The sequence below is a fragment of the Engystomops pustulosus genome, chromosome 10 (genome assembly GCF_040894005.1).
Source record: "Engystomops pustulosus chromosome 10, aEngPut4.maternal, whole genome shotgun sequence".
Taxonomy (NCBI): Eukaryota; Metazoa; Chordata; class Amphibia; order Anura; family Leptodactylidae; genus Engystomops; species Engystomops pustulosus.
The window spans coordinates 26,649,925-26,670,322 of record NC_092420.1 but is presented as its reverse complement, the minus strand read 5'-3'; the positions used below and the strand labels follow the sequence as shown (position 1 = coordinate 26,670,322).

General features: G+C 40.5%; 1 long non-coding RNA gene across 1 annotated transcript in view; it reads left to right on the top strand.

The window, feature by feature from the left end:
- The window catches only part of LOC140103613 (uncharacterized), a 29,819-nt gene extending 15,696 nt beyond the window's left edge, over positions 1 to 14,123 (top strand). The window contains exons 2-3 of the long non-coding RNA XR_011850146.1: positions 12,126 to 12,232; positions 14,020 to 14,123. This is a non-coding gene — a long non-coding RNA (uncharacterized lncRNA). The remainder of the gene's footprint in view (positions 1 to 12,125; positions 12,233 to 14,019) is intronic.
- Positions 14,124 to 20,398: the final 6,275 nt, after the last annotated feature.

Sequence of the window (20,398 nt, the reverse complement as noted above, 5' to 3'; positions counted from 1 at the left end):
GTCCCCTTGAAAAATGCTCGAGTCTCCCATTGACTTCAATGGGGTTCGTTATTCGAGACGAGCACTCGAGCATCGGGAAAAGTTCGTCTCGAATAACGAGTACCCGAGCATTTTAGTGCTCGCTCATCTCTAAACACAATCACTATGTCACAATACTAATGTTTTACTGTACACGTAAAGGCTGTGGACACCTGTGCAAACTACGTACACCAATAACCATGCATGATGCCAGGTTCCTGTAGTAAAATAACATGCACTTATTCTCCTGTATGCAAAAATCATCATTTCCATAATGCAACTTTTATTACATTCAGCGTGTTGTAAAAGTGTTCCCTAGTACTGGTCACTTGTTATCAGCATCGGGAAAAGTTCGTCTCGAATAACGAGTATTAGTGCTCGCTCATCTCTAGACATAATCAGTTCATAACTTAAGGCTCAAATTGATTTTGAGGATGTTTTTTTCATCCCATGTTGTACTTTATTGTAGTGGTAAATTTTGCTCGATAAGTTTTGATTTTATTTATAAAAAAAATAACAAGGTGAGACATTTTTAGAAAAATTCGTAATTGTCTCGTTTTCAGGTAGATAGTTTTACCACCAAAATTAGTTGCTGGATAACATTTCCCATATGTTTGCTTCAGTTTTGAAATGTCTGGATAATTTATTTATTTCAAATCGAACAATGGTTTTCCTTAAGGAGATTTCAGAATTGCCATTTTTTGGGATCTTTATTGTTTTTAATGAAAATTGAAATATATAACATGAACCCCCCCCCCCCCATATATCAACCCATTTATAAATCTGCACCCCTCAAATTAACAGCTTTTAGGAAGATTGTTAACCCCTTGAAATGTTCATAGTAATTAAATCAAAATGGAGCTGAAATTTAGAATGGTCCGATTTTGTCGGCAATACGTTAATTTAGCCGTAAAATTTACACATTTGCAAAGGTTAAAAGGGAAAACACATCTTAAAATTTGTTATGCAATTTCTCCCGTGTATGGAGACCCCCCACATGTACCAGTTACTTGTTGTAGGGGTGCACAGCGAGGCGCAGAAGGGCCAGTTTTGCCTTATAGAATTTAGTGGTTTTTAGTTGGTTCATGGCTTCTCTTTTTGCTCTATAAAATATTAGTTTTTCGTTAATGTTACCATGCAACAGCTTATTATTTGATCTTTCAGATCACATCAGACTTGTGATTTTTGTGAGCTACAGAACTGGACAGGTAATTACATAGTTGTAAATGCAGGCAGCAGGTAAAGACACAGTACCCACCTATTTTTTACATCTCCAGTTCTGTATTTCACCAAACTCTAAGGGTTCTGAAAGACGAGATTCTTATCTTTAATATGACACAAAAAGCATTTTTCTAGGTACTATAGAACCAAAGATAGAGATGTCTAAAGTGATACTGCTCCTGCAACCACTAAACTTGACTCATCTCATGTGAAAGTTGGATGAGAAGAGTCATATTTGCCCAACTCTTGCAAGGATTTAGGTAAACGAGTGAGATTTCACATATAACCGGGAATTTTAGAAGGGACATTTCATACCCCACCTGCGGGGGCTGTTAGTTTAGAGGGGTAAAACCTGGTGACAGGTTCACTTTAAGGCTTTGCTGGAATGACTATTCCCATATATGTTAAGATATGTTATTGGATGTCATCATGTGATATAGGAAGTAAGACGAAGGTAAATTGAATTCTCAGCAGTGGCTCTGACAGCCCTTCAGCAAAATGATAGTTTTATGACAGTCTCTGTCTGATGCTCAATAAATGACATTTATGCTAAATTTATTCTCCTGATTTTCTCCACCACGGACAGGCTGCACAGTTGGAAATAACAATAGTGGTGAGAGCTAGTGACATCGGGGGATTATACTGTACAGTGTGCTATTAGGGAAGTGCATTACATAGCAAATAATAGATTGGGTAGGAAGTAAAATAGTTCCTGTTGTACCACTAGTGGGTGCTATAATACCCCTTCAGTTATCAGTTTTAAAGGTGGAACATCTGTCACATACATGTCTCCCTTACCAGTCGTGTAACTAGAAGCTGATGGGCCCCAGTGTAAAGTCTGTGCCAGGCCCCCGACTATAATGTATGGTTTATAGTACTAGTCTTCTCATATGAGAAAGTGACACCATAAGGGCCCCCTAAACCTCTTGGGCCCAGGTGCGACCGCAACCTCTGCACCTCACCCGCCCCTGTCCCTTACCATATCATTCAAGTGGTTGTGGTATCTCATTTTTGGCTTGACTTTGTCTTCTTTATTTTCATTGCGCTTGCGCACTAATGCGATTTTTATTTATATAAGTCAATCGCCCTTCAAAGTTCACCACGGTCAAGTTTTCTGTAGTGTTTCCTGAGTTTTTACCCAATTCTTTTTTTTGCCATTTAATATTTTTATTGAAGAAAAGTAAAATCTGACATACAGCTGTATATAACGTACAGTTTACATGTTTTTCACCATTACATATGTAATCTTGCTGGCCAGCAAGAAGTGGAGAACATGCAGATTGTTGATCATTTAAGTAAACCTCGGCTGGGCAGCACTTTAAGAGTCCGATCCATTAAGTTATCCCTCAACATTAATATGAAAATAACCAGAAAAGACCCAATTCTAAAGGTGAAAGTTGCGATTTTGTCGGACGTTGCATGATAATTATATTGTGCAGTCCAACTGAGCACCAGAACGCCCCCTTCAGTGCAGAAATGTGTGTTACATGAAGCATAGTGCAGCCACGATCCAAAAGGGTTGTGTGTAGAGATGAGCGAGAACTAAAATGCTCAAGTGCTCATTACTCTAGTCGAACTTTTCCCGATGCTCGAGTGCTCATTTCGAATAACGAACCCCATTGAAGTCAAAGGGAGACTCGAGCATTTTTCAAGGGGACCAGGGCTCTGCAATAAAATGTGTCATTTTATTGAGAAATAAGAAAGTCAGTCCTGTTTCTTCGTTTTTTTTTATTCAATGGAATATTCATGGCACTTCAAAAAGGAGAATGACCCGTGTTAAACATCTGCAATGTGTTCTTCACACATATTGTTCTTCACATGCTATTGTGAAGAACACCTTTCTGCACTAATGTCTTCTGATAAGTTAGCAGATGTTCGGAAACATCTGCAATGTGTTCTTCACTGTGTTCACTGTGTTCTTCACTTAAATGATCCTTAAATTTCACTGTTCCTCACTGTGTTTACTTAAGTGAAAGCTCGTTATCGAGCAGGCGAAATACTCGTCCGAGCAGTTTCGAGTACGCTAATACTCGAACGAGCATCAAGCTCAGACGAGTATACTCACTCATCTCTAATTGTGTGTGACACAAATGTGGCACGGACACTCCTTTAATACAAGCAGTTTGCACTGAAAAGAACATGCAAAGTCCGACAGTAAGGGTCCATTCACACACGGTATGCCCGCCGTGCGGGCATACCGCCGTGTGCTGGAGTGGAGGAGGAGGTGACTCCTCCTCCCTCCATAGAGAATAGCGGCTCACGGCCGCATACACGCCGAAAGATAGAGCATGCGCCCCGATGCTATTGCCGTCTATGCCGTCTATTGTACGTCCCCGCAGACGGCCATGTGAATGAACCCTAAACTGGTGCAAGGTCCAGTTTCCACTATTTGTCATATCCCGCAAAAAAGCCAGGCTACGTCTTTCCATCCAGCAATAGAAGCCTATGGGGAGCAGAAGCAGCGTATTGCATCTCTCCTCCAGCCTCACTGAGCCTAGCTCAGGAGGAGGGGGACCTGGTGAGACATTACTGAAGAAACACCCCGATGCATAGGCAGCAGCCTATCTTGGGCTGTAGCTTATGTACACTTCTCCTTTCACATTCAGGGCGAGAGGAGGGGTTCCCGGGCGACATACAGTTGGAAAAGTTTATGCCATACATTGTAAGGACACGTCGGAATCTCCCCGGCATGTCCTTACAATGTATGGCAAATAGCGTGATGTGAACCCAGCCTTACCAATCACAAGCATTTGGTTCCCAGTGTTAAGGAGACTAATGGTTAAGAGGGTCTGACAATAAGTGGCAGCCAGGAGCAGTGACTTCTTGTCAACTGTACTCTGGGTTCTGCTCTGGGTCCTGATGCTGGTAGTGTTTGCTGGAGTGAGGAGCCAGAGCATAGAAAAACCTTCAATGTGGTGAGTCAAGGTGAGTATTTATTCCTTAAATCTAATCTGGAGTCATCATTATATTCCTCTACTATGATGTCTCATTTTTTTGCATTGTGGTCTACAATATGATTGCCTGCTCTGTGGTCTCCATTATTATTGCCTGTTCTGTGGTCTCCATTATTATTGCCTGTTCTGTGGTCTCCAATATGATTGCCTGCTCTGTGGTCTCCATTACTATTGCCTGCTCTTTGGTCTCCATTATTATTGCCTGCTCTGTGGTCTCCAATATGATTGCCTGCTCTGTGGTCTCCATTATTATTGCCTGCTCTGTGGTCTCCATTATTATTGCCTGCTCTGTGGTCTCCTTTATTATTGCGTGCTCTGTGGTCTCCAATATGATTGCCTGCTCTGCGGTCTCCATTATTATTGCCTGCTCTGTGGTCTCCATTATTATTGCCTGCTCTGTGGTCTCCAATATGATTGCCTGCTCTGTGGTCTCCATTATTATTGCCTCCTCTGTGGTCTCCAATATGATTGCCTGCTCTGTGGTCTCCTTTATTATTGCCTGCTCTGTGGTCTCCCTTATTATTGCCTGCTCTGTGGTCTCCAATATGATTGCCTGCTCTGTGGTCTCCATTATTATTGCCTGCTCTGTGGTCTCCTTTATTATTGCCTGCTCTGTGGTCTCCCTTATTATTGCCTGCTCTGTGGTCTCCAATATGATTGCCTGCTCTGTGGTCTCCATTATTATTGCCTGCTCTGTGGTCTCCATTATTATTGCCTGCTCTGTGGTCTCCTTTATTATTGCGTGCTCTGTGGTCTCCAATATGATTGCCTGCTCTGCGGTCTCCATTATTATTGCCTGCTCTGTGGTCTCCATTATTATTGCCTGCTCTGTGGTCTCCAATATGATTGCCTGCTCTGTGGTCTCCATTATTATTGCCTGCTCTGTGGTCTCCATTATTATTGCCTGCTCTGTGGTCTCCTTTATTATTGCCTGCTCTGTGGTCTCCCTTATTATTGCCTGCTCTGTGGTCTCCAATATGATTGCCTGCTCTGTGGTCTCCATTATTATTGCCTGCTCTGTGGTCTCCCTTATTATTGCCTGCTCTGTGGTCTCCAATATGATTGCCTGCTCTGTGGTCTCCATTTTTATTGCCTCCTCTGTGGTCTCCATTATTATTGCCTGCTCTATGGTCTCCAATATGATTGCCTGCTCTGTGGTCTCCATTATTATTGCATGCTCTGTGGTCTCCATTATTATTGCCTGCTCTGTGGTGTCCATTATTATTGCCTGCTCTGTGGTCTCCTTTATTATTGCCTGCTCTGTGGTCTCCATTATTATTGCCTGCTCTGTGGTCTCCATTATTATTGCCTGCTCTGTGGTCTCCATTATTATTGCCTGCTCTGTGGTCTCCAATATGATTGTCTGCTCTGTGGTCTCCATTATTATTGCCTGTTCTGTGGTCTCCATTATTATTGCCTGCTCTGTGGTCTCCAATATGATTGCCTGCTCTGTGGTCTCCATTATTATTGCCTGCTCGGTGGTCTCCATTATTATTGCCTGCTCTGTGGTCTTCAATATGATTGCCTGCTCTGTGGTCTCCATTATTATTGCCTGCTCTGTGGTCTCCATTATTATTGCCTGCTCTGTGGTCTCCTTTATTATTGTGTGCTCTGTGGTCTCCATTATTATTGCGTGCTCTGTGGTCTCCTTTATTATTGCGTGCTCTGTGGTCTCCATTATTATTGCCTGCTTAGTGGTCTCCATTATTATTGCCTGCTCTGTGGTCTCCATTATTATTGCCTCCTCTGTGGTCTCCATTATTATTGCCTCCTCTGTGGTATCCATTATTATTGCCTGCTCTGTGGTCTCCAATATGATTGCCTGCTCTGTGGTCTCCATTATTATTGCCTGCTCTGTGGTCTCCATTATTATTGCCTGCTCTGTGGTCTCCATTATTATTGCCTGCTCCGTGGTGTCCATTATTATTGCCTCCTCTTTGTATCCATTATTATTGCCTACTCTGTGGTCTCCATTATTATTGCATGCTCTGTGGTCTCCATTATTATTGTCTGCTCTCTGGTCTCCATTAATATTGCCTGCTCTGTGGTCTCCTTTATTATTGCCTGCTCTGTGGTCTTCATTATTATTGCCTGCTCTGTGGTCTCCTTTATTATTGCCTGCTCTGTGGTCTCCATTATTATTGCCTGCTCTGTGGTCTCCATTATTATTGCCTGCTCTGTGGTCTCCATTATAATTGCCTCCTCTGTGGTATCCATTATCATTGCCTGCTCTGTGGTCTCCAATATGATTGCCTGCTCTGTGGTCTCCATTATTATTGCCTGCTCTGTGGTCTCCATTATTATTGCCTGCTCTGTGGTCTCCATTATTATTGCCTCCTCTGTGGTATCCATTATTATTGCCTGCTCTGTGGTCTCCATTATTATTGCCTGCTCTGTGGTCTCCATTATTATTGCCTGTTCTGTGGTCTCCTTTATTATTGCCTGCTCTGTGGTCTCCATTATTATTGCCTGCTCTGTGGTCTCCTTTATTATTGCCTGCACTGTGGTCTCCATTATTATGGCCTGCTCTACGTTCTCCATTATTATTGCCTGCTCTGTGGTCTCCATAATTATTGCCTGCTCTGTGGTTTCCATTATTATTTCCCCTGTGGTTTCTACTGTTATGTACTGTCTAGTCTGGGGTAGGTGTCTGAATGCAGTATTTGACAGATTTCAGGCGTTATATTTCTTGCTGCACGGTGGTATTTATAATTTATGGGGTGGTATTATGTGCTGTACTGTGGTAGTAAGTGCTTCTTTGTTACTACCTATGAAGTTGAGCAACATGACAATGCAGCCCATAGACCAAAAAAGGTTGTACACCCTGCTCTACATAGAAACTAAATCATTATTAAAGGGGTATTCTCGTCGGGGTATTCACATTCAGTTTCACTAATCTTCCATATATAAACATTTCTTCAATTGGATGTTATTAAATAAAATGTTCCTGTGTGAAGATAATTTCCTATAAACATAGCCATGTTGTCCCTTAGAAATGAGATGGTTTCCTCGGTTACGACCACGTCACACTCTGGCAGAGGTGGCCAGACATGCGCTATAGAGTCCTGCCTGACCACCAGGATTCAGCAATCATGACTACAGGACGGCTGTGCGACATGCAGTAACTCCTGGACATTTCATATACAAAACCTTTTTGTTTATCTGTGCGATCTGTCAGGCAGAGGTGGCCGTATCCGAGGAAGCCATCTCGTTTCTAAGGGATAAAATGACTACATTGATGAGAAATTATCTTCACACAGGAACATTTTTTTTAATAACATCTAATTGAAGAAATGTTTATATATGGCAGATTTATCAAACTGAATGTAAATGCCCAGGCGAGAATACCCCTTTAAGTGTTAAAAAGGAATTAGATGAACATTTCAGATCCTTGACACATGGGAGGAGCCTGTTGACCTTTGTAGGGTCAGTCCACCCTGGCCCTGCACTTCCTTGTACTACTAGCAGGTAAAGTAAGATGTTCGCAGTGATAAAAAGCTAAAAAGATCAAGAGAAGGGTATCCTCATGGTCAGTGCACCTCTGCTGTGTATGACATTATAATAAATTGACCTTCTGACTATCCTATATCTAATTTAATATAGAACTGCCACAGATCAGAACACTATGTAATATCAGACAAGGAGACCCAGACTACAAGTAATAAGTGATAGAAAAACCATTCAACAGCTTTGTTAAGAAATGATTACAGCTTTATTACTCTGTTACGCTTTTCAGAAGACCACACAAAGATAATGTTACAGCGCCACTCAGTGGCAGAATTGAGTTAATGCAATATTTATTTTGATAAGGGAACATATATGAATATTACTATAATGGTGAATATTGTATAACCATCATCATCCAGTTTTACATTTCTGAACATACTGACAAAAAAAGCAGGTCCTAAGAGGTTCTTAGAATGATAGAATCTCAGATGAACAAATTCCACTGAACCATCATTTACGTCTAGACCAAAAAGTAAAATCTAAAAAATACAGTACATCCCTACTGCTTCTAAAATAATTTAGAGGGTAAGTATCAGACAGCTGCTATTACTCAGATGTGCATGATTAATTGTACGTCAGCTGGTAGGACCACCTCTATAGAAGCAGAAGTTTGGCCAATTTGCTGGTCTAGAGCATTCAGGTGTGTGTGAACACCGCAGAAGAAAAGAGATCAACCAATCTTGGAAAAGCAAATGCCTACCATCTGGGAAGATATATAAGGTCTTTAAAAAGGTCATTAACAAGAACAAACTATTAATATGGTAGACAATCTTCCTCTCAAACTCTTCAGTCTGCTATTAGAATGTCAAATGTTCAGTTTTGTGATAGTACAGTTAAATAAAGTTGGAAAAAGTACGGATTGATTTGGAGTGTTGCCAGGAAAGATTATCATCTTTATAAAAGGTGGTTGGCAGCAATTGGCAACGTTTCATGTGAGCAGAACATAAGACTTTATAAATTCAGTATTTGGATTAACTGTCTCTTCTAGAGTTGCCTCTAGAAGAAAGGTGAGTGCTGCGGGGACGAGGAGGGGCAGCAGTGTGGTAAGGGTCAGTTACACCCTTCAATATGATGTCATAGTCCCTCAGATGTCAACTGAGCTTAAAAACTAAGCTTACATTCAGACGGCCGTCTGTGGGGATGTACAGTATAAGTGGCGGCAAATTTGTGGCCGCATATAAGTCCCTATAGACAGCAATGGCGGCACGGCGGTGCCACACATGTACGGTGCCACAGCATGCTCTATCTTTTCCTGTGTGTACGGCGGTGCAGCGTTTTTCTCTATGGAGGGTGGAGGGGTGGGCATACGGCTGTGTAAATGTACCCTAAAGGGAACCTGTCAGGGTGATTTGAGACTATAGGGCACATTTACTAACGGACCTCGGAGTGCATTTCCGTCGGGTTTCCTGACTATTTCCGCATTTAACAGGGGTTTTTGGCGCACAAGATCGTATTTTGGCACAATCGCGACGACTATTATGCTACACAAATTGGGGGGCGTGGCCATCGGACAGCCAGACTGATTCGGACTAAGTGTGGGATTTAAAATTCAAATTGTGTCGCAAGACATGCACTCACATACACCGGGAAGAAGAAGGACCTCAGTGGGGAAGGGACGTATACAGGATATCAGGCGCATGATCTTAGAGAATCGCGCCAGACTTCATCCTCGCCGGACAAATCACCTCGGGAATCGCGACAGGACGGGTAAGTAAATGTGCCCCTATGAGTCACCCACAGGTTCTTATGAACTAGTTGATTAGTGTCCCAAATCATCCTGTGGTTTTTCTCTTGAACACTTTTGACTCATTTCTTGTTCTCCTTACGTCTGCCCATTGATTCAGTGAAGTCACCGTATGACACAGCGCATGTGCCGTAGGTATGGGGTGTAGTACACTTGTGTGTTTTTTTTTTATAGCAACCATAAAGGGAGCTGTGACGGAATGATTTAAGACACTAAACAAGGTTTTGTGCCCCCTAAATTGCCCTGATAGGATTTCTGTAAAATATAACAAAGGTAAAGTAAGGCATAACAAAGAATAAACCAAACAACACATGGATTAACTGTAGACTGTTGTATAGCTACTTTGTCCTTTCATTTATTATGAACAGAATTGAATCTTCTTCTTATGTGCTGCCATCTAATGACTGCCGATAGGAAGTTCAACAGTACAGTGTTCCTATGTTAACCCCTTAACCCCTTAAGGACGGAGGGTTTTCCGGCTCATTTCTCGCTCTCCAACTTCAAAAATCCATAACTTTTTCATTTTTACGTGTACAGACCTGTGTGAGGGCTTATTTTGTGCGTAACAAATTTTACTTTCCCGTAATGTTATTTATTTTAACATGCCGTGTACTGCGAAGCTGAAAAAAAATTCCAAATGTGGAAAAATTGAAAAAAAACCGCACGTGCGTCACGTTCTTGTGGGCTCAGTTTTTACGACTTTCACTCTTCGCTCCAAATAACACGCCTACTTTATTCTTTGGTTCGGTGCGATCGCGGTGATACCAAATTTATATAGGTTTTATTGTGTTTTAATACATTTTCAAAAATTAAACGAATGTGTACAAAAAAGAAAAAAAATTTTTTGCCATCTTCTGACGCTAATAACTTTTTCATACTTTGGCGCACGGAAATGTGTGAGGGGTTATTTTTTGCGAAATGAGGCGACGTTTTCATTGCTACCATTTTGAGGTCTGTGCGACATTTTGATCATTTTTTATTTCATTTTTTATGTTATGTAAAAAGGTGTAAAAGTCGCATTTCGGACATTTGGGCGCCATTTCCCGCCTCGGAGGTCACCGCCGGCCGTAACCGTTTTTATATTTTGATAGATCGGGCATTTTGGGACGCGGCGATACCTAATATGTCTGTGATTTTTACTGTTTGTTATGTTTTATATCCGTTCTAGGGAAAGGGGGGTGATTTGAACTTTTAATATTTTATTAATTTTTTTTATTTTTTAAACTTTTTTTTTCTTTTTTTTTTCACTATTTTTTAGACCATCTAGGGTACAATAACCCTAGATGATCAGATCGCTCCTACCATATACTGCAATACTACAGTATTGCAATATATGGCGTTTTTGCAGGTCTTACATTACAATGAGCCACTGGCTCATTGTAACGAACCTGCATAAACCATGTAGCCTCGTGTCAAGAGAAGACCCGAGGCTACCATGGTAACCGATCGCCGCCCCCCGATGACGTTCGGGGGCGTGGCGATCGAAAAAAAGATGGCGGCGCCCACGCGCCGCCGTCTTTTAAACGCCGCCCGCGACTTTGCGGGCGGCGTTTAGAGGGTTAATAGCCGCGATCGGTGCAAGCACCGACCGCGGTTATTAGCGGTGGGGGTTTTGTGCAAAATGCAAAAACCCCCACCTCTGTATGAAGAGGACTCAGCCCGTGAGCCCTCTTCATACTTCCCTTATACCTCTGCGCCGTAGAGCTACGGCGCAGAGCGTTAAGGGGTTAAAGGGGTTGTCCACTTTCAGCAAAAATGGTCTGTGTAAGGAAAAGTTATACAACTTTCCAATGTACTTTTTGTATCAATTCTTCATGTTTTTTTTTAGATCTCTGCTTGCTGTCCTTCTATAGCAAGCTTCCACTGGATAGAAATGGATGGACACGTAGGTGAACAAGTTGATATTATCAAAGAAAGTAATCAAAACCGTGTGATACTAACAGCTCTTGCACCTGCGTGTACATCAGATGACTATGGACAGATTTATATCCACTGGAAGTAAACATAGAAGCTTTCTAAAGAAGGAAAGCAAGCAGAGATCTAAAAAACCATGAGGAATTGATACAGAAAGGGTGTTGAAACAATATCAATTATATGCTGAAAATGGACAAACCCTTTAAGGATGCAAGGTCGCTCCTTGCCTTTAAAACCTATAACTTTTTAATTTTTTTGTGTATGGAGCTGTATGAGAGTTCATTTCTGCGTAGCAAATTGCACTGCGCAGTGATGGTATTTCTTTTTCCATGCCTTGTACTGGAAACCAGGCAAAAATTTCCAAATGTGTGAAAAAACACATTTGCCCCATTTTCTTTTGACCTCGATTTTAACGACTTTCACAGTGCAATCCAAATAACAGCTCTACTTTATTCTTTCGGTACAATCATGGGGATACTAAATTTATCGGGTTTTATTGTGTTTTAATACATTGTAAAAATTAAAACCTTGTGTATGAAAAAAAATATTAATTTCACCATTTTCTTCTGACGCTAATAACTTTTTCATAGTTTGGTGTACGGACCTGTGGGTGGTGTCATTTTTTGCGGGATGAGTTGATGTTTTCATTACTACCGTTTTGAGGACTGTAGGACCTTTTAGTCACTTTTTGTAAAAAATTTTTGATATGTTGCAAAATATTGAAAAAAGTGCTATTTTGGATATTTAGGTGCTATTTTTTGTTGCAGGGTTCAAAGCCCGGAATAACCGTTATTGGGGCACATTTACTAAGGGTCCGCAGATCGCACTTTCGTTGGATGTTCGGACGTTTTCGGGATTTGCGCCGCCGTGACAGGTATTTAACTGGGGATTGTGTTGCACGCCGGCTTTCATGCAAGAGAAATCGGGGGGGGGGGGGGGCTTGCCAGTCGATCCAACTGATTTGGACTGATCGTGGGATTTAAGTTTTGAATTGTGTCGCAAGACAATGCACTTACATGCACCAGGAAGTAGATTGTGAACATCTGTCGGGGAAGCGACACTTGCAGGATATCGGGCGCACAATGTCACTGAATCACGGCACAGTGCATGACCGTCGGCCTCCGCGGGGCCAAGGTAAGCAAATGTGCCCCATTATATTTTGATAGACTGGACATTTTGGGACATGGTGACACCTTATATGCTTATGATTTGACTTGTTAATTTCTTTTTATTTCAGTTCTTGGGAAAGTGGGGTGATTTGAACTTTTAGGTTTTATTAATATTTTATTTACTATATTCATTTTGTTTTGCAACTTACATTTTTATTACTTTTTACAATAATACATAGCACATAAATATGATTCATCAAATATGATTGCATCACAGGGCATATACTGTACACACATACAGCAGACACACATCACACTATTCATGCTCTTATTACAAGTAGTGCCTAAGTTTTCACTTAAAGGATATGTTTTCGTAGTTCTTTAAAAATGGAGTCAACATTGAACACAAAAGACAAGAAAAAGGAACAGAACCTAACAAAACTACACCTAAAATTGCCTACACTAGGTTACATCTTTTACTACTTTTCATAACCCATATGCTCCTACTACAGTATGGCGGCATATGAGGATTTTCCTCATCATCTTTTACAATGTGCAAATCGCACATTGTGATAGGCTGGGGCTGGACAGCCTTGGGTCTTTGTATGACCCATGGCTGTCATGCCAACAGATAACCGCTCCCTGATGACATCACGCGGCGTGACATTCACAAGAAAGATGGTGAAAACCACACGCGGCCGTCTTTTGAATGCTGCCAATGCAAAGATCTTGCAGCACAGCAGTGTGCGGACACTTACCCGGTGCACTAAGGTACTTTACTGCTTCTCTCCTAATGTTGCCTGTAGCTTAACATTGTAAAAACTACTGGCAGATATCCACTAGAGTGTGGATAAGAGAACAGTCAACCATAAAATACAATCGAGAAAGCAAAATACAAACTGCACCCTAATGCTAAGTTCACACTTTTGTTCAAACCTCCATCCCTTACCTCCGCTAAAAAAAGTAAAAAGGGTTGGTTTACCTGAGGTTTAACAAATCAATTAAAAATCCCATTGACACCCAAGCAAATTTTATGTCACCCCTTATGATTAATTAGGTAGTCATCCATTAACCATGCAATTTTTCAATTTTTGCCTAACTGAACCTAACGGATGACATAAAATTTACATCGATGTCAATGGGATTTTTAATTGATATGTTAAACCTCAAAAACTCCTTTCTTTACGTTTTTAAACAAATATGAGTAGCAGAGATTTGGACATTAGTGTGAATTCATCTTTATCTGGTTACTGTGATTATGCAAAATTAAGAATTTGCACTGTAGCTTTGGGTAAAAACAGAGAAGAAAACCTAAAAAACTATTCAGTATAAAGTAAGTACTTAGTTACATTTAACTATATTTTATGTCAGATTATACTATTTATGAGGATGATAGTCATGCCTTGTATTTTATACACCACCATTCTCTAGTTTTTTCATTGTAATCTCCACAACCTCCATAATAGTCAGTGTAATATGGATCTAATAATAACGTGCTGGATGAGTAATTAGCTATTTGCAGTCACTAAATGTCAACTGTCAATCTTTTCAGCCGATACGTGTCAAAACAGTAATTGTTTATTCCACACCCGGCTCGTGCACATGCCTGGCTTACCGAGGAAGAAGACAGAAATCCAGGAGTGCACCTATCAGGGGGGAAAGGTCAGAAAAGTAGAGTGTTCTACAACTTCTTATTCAACTAAAGGTTTCTTATGTTCAGACGTCAACATGAAAAATGTTTTGGTTTATCATAAATAATACTCATGCATCTTTAATAATAATAATAATTCTTTATTTATATAGTGCACACAGATTACACAGCGCTGCACAAAGCATGACAAATCGGTCCCTGTCCCCAATGGGACTCACAATCTAAACAACCTACCAGTATGTTTTGGAGTGTTGGAGAAAACCGGAGGACCCGGAGGAAACCCACACAAATACGGAGAGAACGTACAAACTCTTTGCAGATGTTGACTTGGGTGGGATTAGAACCCAGGACTCCGGCGCTGCAAGGCAGAAGTGCTACCCACTCAGATCTTTGTAATGTTATTATGACTAGTGAAGAGCGGACTAGTACAGGTTTGAGTTTGCCCCAAACCTGAATACCCACTCGTAAGACCCGAGGGTCAGCATTGATCACTTGTGTTAACCCTTTAAATACTTTAAATCACAGGTGAGCCCAAATGCCGAACCTGAACTTGTGGCTGAAGTCTGGGTTGGGTAACCGTAACAGGCAATCTTTAGCATGGACCCAAACATTGTGGTTCGGGTCCACTCATCCCTAATTTTGATATTGCTGCTAAAAAATGGCAGCCCCTTCTAATGGTCACTTTATCTCTCCGCAATAAATTAGTTTTAGCCCTCCTGCACACAAAGTGTGCAGTTCTTTGGGCTGTGGGCATGTGCAACATTATCCAACTGGGGTCTGAGAGTAGATAGATTCACAGGATCTGAGTGGCTGGCTGTAGTGCGGCCTAGCACCAGGTCATGAATAAAGAGCTACGTGTTGAGACGCTCTGGTCTTTTGGCATCTTTATGTGTGTTCCTATTCTTCTTGAATAAAGAAGAAGAATTTATATCTTATCCATGCATGGTTTGGAGTGCTGGATATTATTTTTCTTTTTGCCAGCACCAAGATATGTTACTGTGGCTTGATCCACAAGAATAAGAATCGTCCATGCCCATCAGGGTCAACAGGGTGAAGCAAGTAGAGGGAGAGGCCGTAATATAGAAAATGGATTGCCCTGGGGCACTAACGGTGTGTGTAATAACGCATCCCCAAGGAAAGTGGTGAAGTAGAGGCCCGTTGTGTTAGCCGTAGGCCAGGGATCACACTTGGAAACAGGAATCATGAAATAACTTACAGTCTATTTAATTGTACGTAGTCCAGAACACCAGCAGGTAACAGGCTGTAAACAATCTTTTCTGCAGGCACACATAAAGTGGTCGATTGATTGGCTGTGGATCAAGAATTTGAGAGTACCTCAGCCCTAGTCCAGTTGTTGACTAGTAGGAGTCAGAATGACTAGTAATCTGGATGCAGAGATGCAAACACACAGAAAATGAATGAGACAGACTTACTTGGTCTTGTCTCCACAAAGGATCTCAGAGAAAGACCCAGAGAAAGTTTTTGTACATGATATCAATACATTAAGTTAACTGGAAGAAATTCTGTAAATTAAAATAAAAAACTAAACCTTTTTTACCTTTTTCACCAGTTACTTCTTGCACTAATCTATCATCAATTCTTTAGAAGTCTTAGGAATTTTTTGATATTTTCCTGTGATGTACTGCACATCCATGTGACCACTACAGTCTACTGGCCAAAGTAGTCTAACGCTGTGCATGCTAAGCATCACCGGTGGGGCTAGATATTGGTATGACATGTCACCGTTATAGGAAAATTAACAGGGCCACTGGAAATGAAGTGGTGGACAATTTAGCTATAGGGTTTTATTACTCTATATATAGGGATCTCATAATGAATGGAATAGATGACCAATTTTGAAAACAAAATAAAACTTGGGAGGGATTTATCATGGCTGTTACTGACCAGGCCAGCAATTGTGACTGCCTTCCTTACACCACCTCCATTTAAGTGGGCTTTGGAGAGGTGCAAAGAGAGCTGTTCTCAGAGTCACGCCTCACCACAATTTGCCATCTCTTGATATCTAGCCCTGACCTTGACCAAGAATACCCCACATTGTGGCATTAGCTATAACTTGAGCCAGTTAGCTATTGCCTGCCAAAGTCTCTGAGTATATCTAGCGTGTGGGGTGGAGAGAACATCAAGAGTTGGCTCACAATATGCCAGCTCTTGATCAATAGCTAAATAGCTAAAAGAGGCATGGTTTTCCTTATCCCATCCTGGAAAACTTTGCATATTTTCATAGCAAGGTCCTAGGAATAAAATGAAAATGAGTCCTGTTCCTCCCTTCAGGCCCTGCTTCATGTATTATTCAATGAATTAGTTCTGACTGGAGTGTTTCTTTAACAAAGTGGTAGTTTTTTAACCTGTTGGTGCTCAGCGTCCGATATATCGGACGCAGCGCTGATGCCGGTTCAGCTCAAGATCTGGGACACACAGACAGCTCCGATCGCGGGTGTTTAACCCGTTAAATGGCGCGGTCAGTGCGACCGCGTGTTTAACATGCCTTTGGTGGGGTCTTTCCCCTACAATCGCGCCCCCCCCCCCCCGCACCGTTTTCGGGGGGCGCCAATCATTGCTATGGCAACTTTGGGGTCCGATATGGACCCCAGAACTGCCTGTAGGCAGTGCCTGAAAGATGGTGTCTGTGACGTCATCTTAAAGGCACAGTGTCAGCCTATGCATGTGCATAGGCTGACACTGCTAATACCCTGCAATACATCAGTATTTGATTCTAAATTTCACCTCCATTTTGATTTAATTACTATGAAGATCTCAAGGGGTTAACAATCTTCCTAAAAGCTGTTTCTGATAGTATGAGGGGTGCAGATTTGAAAATGGGTTGGTTATATAGGGGGGGTTGATGTTAAATATGTAAATTTTCATTCAAACCTGTATTTATCCCCAAAATGGTCGATTCTGAAAATATGGAAAACTGATATTCGATTTGTAAGCCGCATGACATTAAAATAAATTATCCAAACATTTCAATAATGATGAAAATGTAAAGTAGACATATGGGAAATGTTATTTAGCAACTTATCTGTCTGAAATGCGATGATTTTGAATTTCAAAAAAAGGAAAATTGTTCAAAAAATTCATAATTTTTTCTTTTTTTTGGGAAACGCAAAACTCATCAGCCAAAATTTACCACTAAAATGAAGTACAACATTTGGGGGGAAACTAATCTCAGAATCACTTTGATAAGTAACAGGGGCACATTTACTAGGGGCCCTGCGGCCGCGATTCCGATTTGGGCCGTTTTGCGCTGAATTGCTTCGGGTTTTGGTGCACGCGATCGTGGCGCATGGCTGTCAGACAACCCCACGGATTCGGACAAACCGGGGAATTTAAAAAAAGGATTGTGTCACAAGATCAAGCACTCACATGCACCAGGAAGAAGAAGGTGAACTCCGGCGGACCTCGGCGCAGAAGCGACACATGCAGGAAATTGGGCGCACGACCTTAGTGAATCCCGGCAGACCCGAATCCTCATCGGACAACTCCCCGCGGTATCGCGACTGGACCGGGTAAGTAAATGTGCCCCATTGTGTTCAAAAGTCATAACCATATAAAGCAACGCAAGTCAGAATAAAAAAAAATGGGACTGAGCCTTAACCTGTAAGATGGCTGCGTCCTTGAGTTAACTATATTGTTTTCTCTTGTCAATACTCATAATCAAGAGTTTTGAGTGAGTGTCTTTAGTGGATATGCATGCTTCATATAGGACATCATGTATGAAATAAATTACACAGACTTTACAATCAAATTTGTTTTCTTTAATATTCTCAAATACATCATAAAAGGGCATGTTTTTCTACCACATATCAAAAAGTCATCACAATGACAAGATATTTTCACAGTTTGCATAAAAAAAGAAATTCTATTAGGAATTTTGGGGGAAAAAATTCTTTAAAAAAATCAGTAAAGTGTTATACAGGTAAGTCATAAAATTGGCACATGTACAAGAACATCACATTTCACAATTAGTAAGTATAATACTAAGACCATACCAAACCTCATGTATGGGAGGAAATTCAGATGATACAAATAACCTGCAATAAGCTAGAAAAGAGGTTGTGGGCCTAGGTCAAAGTCAGATACAAAGTGTAAACTTCTGGTGCAAGTGTTGTAAGGGTGAACTCACTTTTAATATGACAAGTAAATCCTCAGAAGGCTCAATTAATTTTAGCTATGAATGTTTTTTTTTTATAAACTTAATCATTTTTTAAGCAAATTGTATTTTTATTCAGCAATAATAAAAAATGTTGCACCATCTTCTTATGTTCAAACGGCTTTAAATGAACATATTAAAACCTCATTCACATTAGTTTTTCAGCACTTTATTAAAACGTTTAAAATCCCATTCATTTTAATGGATTCAAACTTTTCGAAATTTGTAAATATTTAACCCGTTATGGTGATCAGTTATCAGCTATAATATTTTTTTATGCCATGCGCTCAAAAGCATCTTTTTTTAAAATTTTATTTTAGACATTAAGATTTATTACGTTGAAACATTTTTTAAAAATCCATTTTAAAATCTTTTTCTTGTGAATTAAAGAAAATTGAAAAGAAATTTTGAAACTTTAAAGGACATCAATCACCTGGATAAAGGATTGTAAACCAAACACACTTACATGCTGGTGTGTGCTCCCTCTGGCAAGAGAGTTATGCAAATGAGCCTAATGGGCTCTGGGGTCCATAAGTGTTAATGGAGTCCAGAGCCCCAAGCTCATTTGCATAGTTTTTAAAGCCTTTTTTTTCTTAAAACTAGGGCATAAGAATCTTAAAGAAGAGCAGATCCTGACAAGGGGAGCACAAACCAGTATGTAAGTGTGCTTGGTTTACAGCCCTTGATCCTGGTGGTAGATGTATTTTCAGTAAAATATTGAATTGGGAAAATCAGCACAAAATTATATAAATCATCTTTTTAAACAAGTTATGGTGTTATGTATTACTGAATTGGACTCCCATTATGGTCAATAATGCCTCTCCTGTACCGGTTTGCCTACAATTGCAGACAGAACCTGACATAGTTGGAGGGCTTGGCCGATTAGGCAGTATACTTGTTAACTTCTATAAGAGAAATCGGTCAGTTCATTCACTGCTCTACAGGCTTTACTGTATATACTTGGACATATAAAGGGCCGTTGAAGAATTTTCTTGCACTGCTGGTGTATATTTATAGATGGGCAGTCAAATAATTATAATGAGGAAATAAAAAGACAAGTGATATTCCTTTTAGCCAGTCACAAGTTTTATAGGGTAACAATCACAAAAATACAGTTGACCATTGAAATTTTTCAACTTTTTGTGTATCATTTATTGCTCAATCATTTATAAACTCACCACAGGGGTATTTTATATTCAAATCTGTGAGTTACAATGTAACAGTCCAAGCAAAATTAGCAACTTCTGTTATGATGACCATTTATGATAAGATAATGTATCTCAAGTAGAGATACACTGACCCAAACTTCCCATTGAGGTTCAGGTTTCGTGGGGTTGGGTCCACTCATATCTAATCTAAGCTTAAAGAGTATAATTTTGCAGAAAACTCACTGGGAAACTGTGATTGTTTGATTTTATTTTAGGTTTTATGTTATTAATAGGATACGTTGAATACAGGACTTTGATAACCTGGTTGAGTTTTGCGTCCATTACTGCTTGCCGTTAGTATATTATGTTTATTTGATTAGAGTTATTGTAGGGTAAAAGAAGTTGGGAGAATTTTTGAAGACAAATATGATTTTCTATCAAGGAAGTGATTAAGCTTCATACACACGTGCATATGGTCACGTGACATGCCTTTTATGCAATATTCACCCTAAATAAGAGATAACTGTGCCTCATGGAGATTGCCGACTTCATCCTCCAGTGGTCCTTTGCCAACCCCTTAGCACTCAGGAACACTGCTCTATGATGTGTGGAAGCTCTCATCTACAATATTTCTTTTAAAAAAGCGGTAGCACCATTGGATAGCCCCAACAGCAAGCAGCAATATAAAACCACTGTGCAGGCTATGCATCCCTCTCGTGGGCCTACCCATATCGGTCTGATTTGTAGAAAGATTGGGGGAGCTTTCAGAAGTGTTTGAGATAAAACTGTTCTTGTTGCCCATGGAAACTAATTAGTGCTCAGTTTTAGTTTTATAAACAGCTGTGGGAAAATGAAAGCCGTGCTCTGATTGGTTGTCATAGGCAACTAGAACAGTTCTGCTCTTAGGCACTTCTAAAAAAATCTACACAATTTTCTTTATCTTTTAAAGAGTGAAACT